The sequence below is a fragment of the Taudactylus pleione genome, unplaced genomic scaffold, assembly GCF_031769625.1.
Source record: "Taudactylus pleione unplaced genomic scaffold, aTauple2 ptg000901l, whole genome shotgun sequence".
Taxonomy (NCBI): Eukaryota; Metazoa; Chordata; class Amphibia; order Anura; family Myobatrachidae; genus Taudactylus; species Taudactylus pleione.
Window position 1 is genome coordinate 9,622 of NW_028285302.1, and position 5,056 is coordinate 14,677.

Genomic DNA, 5,056 nt, shown 5'->3' on the forward strand with positions numbered 1-5,056 from the left:
ACAGGGGCACGGAAAGGAGCTCATCCCTGCCATGTGTCAGAAGTGACATGGGCCCCCATTTTTTATTGATTGCTTTTGCAACGCAATCAGGGCATGCCAGTAACGCCAATGATCGCATTGCAAAATGCGATCCTAGCGGCCGGATGTATCATCCGGGACATGCAAGGACACGGGCTCCGTAAGCAGGGGGTGGAGCGCATGCTCAGTCCCATAGGCGGGGAGGGTTCCGGCAGATCCCTCCGCCGGCTAGTAGTGCGTGGTGAAGCCCATAGGCCACCCTGAGTATACAACCAGTCTATTAGGCTTGCGGAAGATTGTGAATAAGTGTGGCGGTGCCGGTCCTAAGGTGGCATCAACCATACAGAAATCACTGACTGTGCCCAGTGCTCAGGTTCTGCCACGTACACCCAGGAGACGGTGACAGACGCCGGCCGGGTTATGGTTGGAGATAACTGGGTTAACCGATGGAGGCTTCTCTGATCATGTTCAAATTCCAGAAAGTGTTTTGTAAACCTTTGGGTATGAATCGTCCGATCTCCCCTGGGCGTAATGAGGACGGACATTGGGGAGAGACGGAAATGGAAGCTAGCAATCCTCACCTGCTGCCCTGTACAGGTAGAGCTAGTGACATAGAGATTACCAGCAAAGCCGGTTTATTATCAGAGATCACGCTCAGGGTTCTCCAGTTTATGAGATTAACTTGAAAATTCCCTGTGATGTATTTTTCTCTTTATTGTTCCTGGTTTCTGATTTTGCAATAACTTATATGTTATAGATTTTCTTATCATAGCTGAGTCTGTATTATACAACACATGAAACGTCCATCGCAACTTTACACTCATCATCACCAAGAGGACCCTCTACACACAGGACCCCTCCTGCTCCCCAGCATTGATTCTATTATTCCTCAACATTTATATAACCAGAGAGACCCCTGATATCTTCTGTCATAGGTGTGTTCTTTACAATTGTCTGCTGCAGTCTCCCTCCTCTCTGTCTCTTCTCTCACTTTCTCTTCTGCCCTGCTGCTGTCTCTTCCCCTTCTGTCTGCTCTGCTCTCCCTTCTGTCCTGCTGCTGTCTCTTCCCCTTCTGTCTGCTCTGCTCTCCCTTCTGACCTGCTGCTGTCTCTTCCCCTTCTGTCTGCTCTGCTCTTCCCCTTCTGCCCTGCTGCTGTCTCTTCCCCTTCTGTCTACTCTGCTCTCCCTTCTGTCCGGCTGCTGTCTCTTCCCCTTCTGTCTGCTCTGCTCTCCCTTCTGCCCTGCCGCTGTCTCTTCCCCTTCTGTCTGCTCTGCTCTCTCTTCTGCCCTGCCGCTGTCTCTTCCCCTTCTGTCTGCTCTGCTCTCCCTTCTGCCCTGCTACTGTCTCTTCCCCGTCTGTCTACTCTGCTCTCCCTTCTGTCCTGCTGCTGTCTCTTCCCCTTCTGTCTACTCTGCTCTCCCTTCTGTCCTGCTGCTGTCTCTTCCCCTTCTGTCTGCTCTGCTCTCCCTTCTGCCCTGCCGCTGTTTCTTCCCCTTCTGTCTACTCTGCTCTCCCTTCTGCCCTGCTGCTGTCTCTTCCCCTTCTGTCTGCTCTGCTCTCCCTTCTGCCCTGCTGCTGTCTCTTCCCCTTCTGTCTGCTCTGCTCTCCCTTCTGCCCTGCTGCTGTCTCTTCCCATTCTGTCTGCTCTGCTCTCCCTTCTGCCCTGCTGCTGTCTCTTCCCCTTCTGTCTACTCTGCTCTCTCTTCTGTCCTGCTGCTGTCTCTTCCCCTTCTGTCTGCTCTGCTCTCCCTTCTGCCCTGCTGCTGTTTCTTCCCCTTCTGTCTACTCTGCTCTCCCTTCTGCCCTGCCGCTGTCTCTTCCCCTTCTGTCTGCTCTGCTCTCCCTTCTGCCCTGCTGCTGTCTCTTCCCCTTCTGTCTACTCTGCTCTCTCTTCTGCCCTGCCGCTGTCTCTTCCCCTTCTGTCTGCTCTGCTCTCCCTTCTGCCCTGCTGCTGTCTCTTCCCCTTCTGTCTGCTCTGCTCTCCCTTCTGCCCTGCTGCTGTCTATTCCCCTTCTGTCTGCTCTGCTCTCCCTTCTGCCCTGCTGCTGTCTCTTCCCCTTCTGTCTACTCTGCTCTCCCTTCTGCCCTGCTGCTGTCTCTTCCCCTTCTGTCTGCTCTGCTCTCCCTTCTGCCCTGCTGCTGTCTCTTCCCCTTCTGTCTGCTCTGCTCTTCCTTCTGCTCTGCTGCTGTCTCTTTTCCTTCTGTCTGCTCTGCTGCTGTCTCTCCCCTTCTGTCTGCTCTGCTCTCCCTTCTGTCCTGCTGCTGTCTCTTCCCCTTCTGTCTGCTCTGCTCTCCCTTCTGCTGTCTCTTCCCCTTCTGTCTACTCTGCTCTCCCTTCTGCCCTGCTGCTGTCTCTTCCCCTTCTGTCTGCTCTGCTCTCCCTTCTGCCCTGCCGCTGTCTCTTGCCCTTCTGTCTGCTCTGCTCTCTCATCTGCCCTGCTGCTGTCTCTTCCCCTTCTGTCTGCTCTGCTCCTCCTTCTGCTCTGCTGCTGTCTCTTCCCCTTCTGTCTGCTCTGCTCTCCCTTCTGCTGTCTCTTCCCCTTCTGTCTACTCTGCTCTCCCTTCTGCCCTGCTGCTGTCTCTTCCCCTTCTGTCTGCTCTGCTCTCCCTTCTGCCCTGCCGCTGTCTCTTCCCCTTCTGTCTGTTCTGATCTCTCTTCTGCCCTGCTGCTGTCTCTTCCCCTTCTGTCTGCTCTGCTCTCCCATCTGCCCTCCTGCTGTCTCTTCCCCTTTTGTCTGCTCTGCTCTCCCTTCTGCCCTGCTGCTGTCTCTTCCCCTTCTTTCTGCTCTGCTCTCTCTTCTGCCCTGCTGCTGTCTCTTCCCCTTATGTCTGCTCTGCTCTCCCTTCTGCCCTGCTGCTGTCTCTTCCCCTTCTGTCTGCTCTGCTCTCCCTTCTGCCCTGCTGCTGTCTCTTCCCCTTCTGTCTGCTCTGCTCTCCCTTCTGCCCAGCTGCTGTCTCTTCCCCTTCTGTCTGCTCTGCTCTCCCTTCTGCCCTGCTGCTGTCTCTTCCCCTTCTGTCTACTCTGCTCTCCCTTCTGTCCTGCTGCTGTCTCTTCCCCTTCTGTTTACTCTGCTCTCCCTTCTGCCCTGCTGCTGTCTCTTCCCCTTCTGTCTGCTCTGCTCTCCCTTCTGCCCTGCTGCTGTCACTTCCCCTTCTGTCTACTCTGCTCTCCCTTCTGCTCTGCTGCTGTCTCTTCCCCTTCTGTCTGCTCTGCTCTCCCTTCTGCCCTGCTGCTGTCTCTTCCCCTTCTGTCTGCTCTGCTCTCCCTTCTGCCCTGCTGCTGTCTCTTCCCCTTCTGTCTACTCTGCTCTCCCTTCTGCCCTGCTGCTGTCTCTTCCCCTTCTGTCTGCTCTGCTCTCCCTTCTGCCCTGCTGCTGTCTCTTCCCCTTCTGTCTGCTCTGCTCTCCCTTCTGCCCTGCAACTGTCTCTTCCCCTTCTGTCTACTCTGCTCTCTCTTCTGCCCTGCTGCTGTCTCTTCCCCTTCTGTCTACTCTGCTCTCCCTTCTGCCCTGCTGCTGTCTCTTCCCCTTCTGTCTGCTCTGCTCTCCCTTCTGCCCTGCTGCTGTCTCTTCCCCTTCTGTCTACTCTGCTCTCCCTTCTGCCCTGCTGCTGTCTCTTCCCCTTCTGTCTGCTCTGCTCTCCCTTCTGTCCTGCTGCTGTCTCTTCCCCTTCTGTCTACTCTGCTCTCCCTTCTGTCCTGCTGCTGTCTCTTCTCCTTCTGTCTGCTCTGCTGCTGTCTCTTCCCCTTCTGTCTGCTCTGCTCTCCCTTCTGTCCTGCTGCTGTCTCTTCCCCTTCTGTCTGCTCTGCTCTCCCTTCTGTCCTGCTGCTGTCTCTTTCCCTTCTGTCTGCTCTGCTCTCCCTTCTGCCCTGCTACTGTCTCTTCCCCTTGTCTACTCTGCTCTCTCTTCTGCCCTGCTGCTGTCTCTTCCCCTTCTGTCTGCTCTGCTCTCCCTTCTGCCCTGCTGCTGTCTCTTCCCCTTCCGTCTGCTCTGCTCTCCCTTCTGCCCTGCTGCTGTCTCTTCCCCTTCTGTCTGCTCTGCTCTCCCTTCTGCCCTGCTGCTGTCTCTTCCCCTTCTGTCTGCTCTGCTCTCCCTTCTGCCCTGCTGCTGTCTCTTCCCCTTCTGTCTACTCTGCTCTCCCTTCTGCCCTGCTGCTGTCTCTTCCTCTTCTGTCTGCTCTGCTCTCCCTTCTGTCCTGCTGCTGTCTCTTCCCCTTCTGTCTACTCTGCTCTCCCTTCTGCCCTGCTGCTGTCTCTTCTCCTTCTGTCTGCTCTGCTGCTGTCTCTTCCCCTTCTGTCTGCTCTGCTCTCCCTTCTGCCCTGCTGCTGTCTCTTCCCCTTCTGTCTTCTCTGCTCTCCCTTCTGCCCTGCTGCTGTCTCTTCCCCTTCTGTCTGCTCTGCTCTCCCTTCTGCCCTGCTGCTGTCTCTTCCCCTTCTGTCTACTCTGCTCTCCCTTCTGCCCTGCCGCTGTCTCTTCCCCTTCTGTCTGCTCTGCTCTCCCTTCTGCCCTGCTACTGTCTCTTCCCCGTCTGTCTACTCTGCTCTCCCTTCTGTCCTGCTGCTGTCTCTTCCCCTTCTGTCTACTCTGCTCTCCCTTCTGCCCTGCTGCTGTCTCTTCCCCTTCTGTCTGCTCTGCTCTCCCTTCTGCCCTGCTGCTGTCTCTTCCCCTTCTGTCTGCTCTGCTCTTCCTTCTGCTCTGCCGCTGTCTCTTTTCCTTCTGTCTGCTCTGCTGCTGTCTCTTCCCCTTCTGTCTACTCTGCTCTCCCTTCTGTCCTGCTGCTGTCTCTTCCCCTTCTGTCTGCTCTGCTCTCTCTTCTGTCCTGCCGCTGTCTCTTTCCCTTCTGTCTGCTCTGCTCTCTCATCTGCCCTGCTGCTGTCTCTTCCCCTTCTGTCTGCTCTGCTCTCCCGTCTGCCCTGCTGCTGTCTCTTCCCCTTTTGTCTGCTCTGCTCTCCCTTCTGCCCTGCTGCTGTCTCTTCCCCTTCTTTCTGCTCTGCTCTCTCTTCTGCCCTGCTGCTGTCTCTTCCCCTTCTGTCTACT